Here is a 664-nt window from a genome sequence, read left to right on the forward strand (position 1 = left end):
ATCTATCTATCTATCTATCTATCTATCTATCTGCATGTCTGTCTGTCTATATATACATACATATGACCGTGTGTGTATACATATATACGTACATACATACTGCTTACCAACCACATGGTTCCGGGTTCAGTCCCACTACGTGGCACCTTGGGCAAGTGTCTTCTGTTATAGCCTCGGGCCGACCAAAGCCTTCTGAGTGGATATGGTAGACGGAAACTGAAAGAAGCAGCGTCGTGTATGTATATATATATATATATATATATATATATATATATATGTGTGTGTGTGTGTGTGTATGTATGTATGTATGTATGTATGTATGTGGGTGGGTGGGTATGTTTGTTCCCCCACCATCGTTTGACAACCGATGGTGTTTTTTTTTCAGGTCCTTGTAACTTTGCGGTTCGGAAAAAGTAACCGATAGAATAAGTACTAGGCTTACAAAGAATAAGTCCTGGGGTCGATTTGTTCGACTAAAAGGCGGTGCTCCAGCATGGACGCAGTCAAATGACTGAAAAAAAAAAGAATAAAAGAATACGTATATGTACACATATATGCATACACACACATACATACATAAATATGTGTGTGTATGTGTGTGCGTGCGTGCGTGCGTGCTTTTGTGTGTGCGTGTGTAAGTTAATTTAGAGAATATATTAATCTC

The sequence above is a fragment of the Octopus bimaculoides genome, chromosome 4 (assembly GCF_001194135.2).
Source record: "Octopus bimaculoides isolate UCB-OBI-ISO-001 chromosome 4, ASM119413v2, whole genome shotgun sequence".
Classification (NCBI taxonomy): domain Eukaryota; kingdom Metazoa; phylum Mollusca; class Cephalopoda; order Octopoda; family Octopodidae; genus Octopus; species Octopus bimaculoides.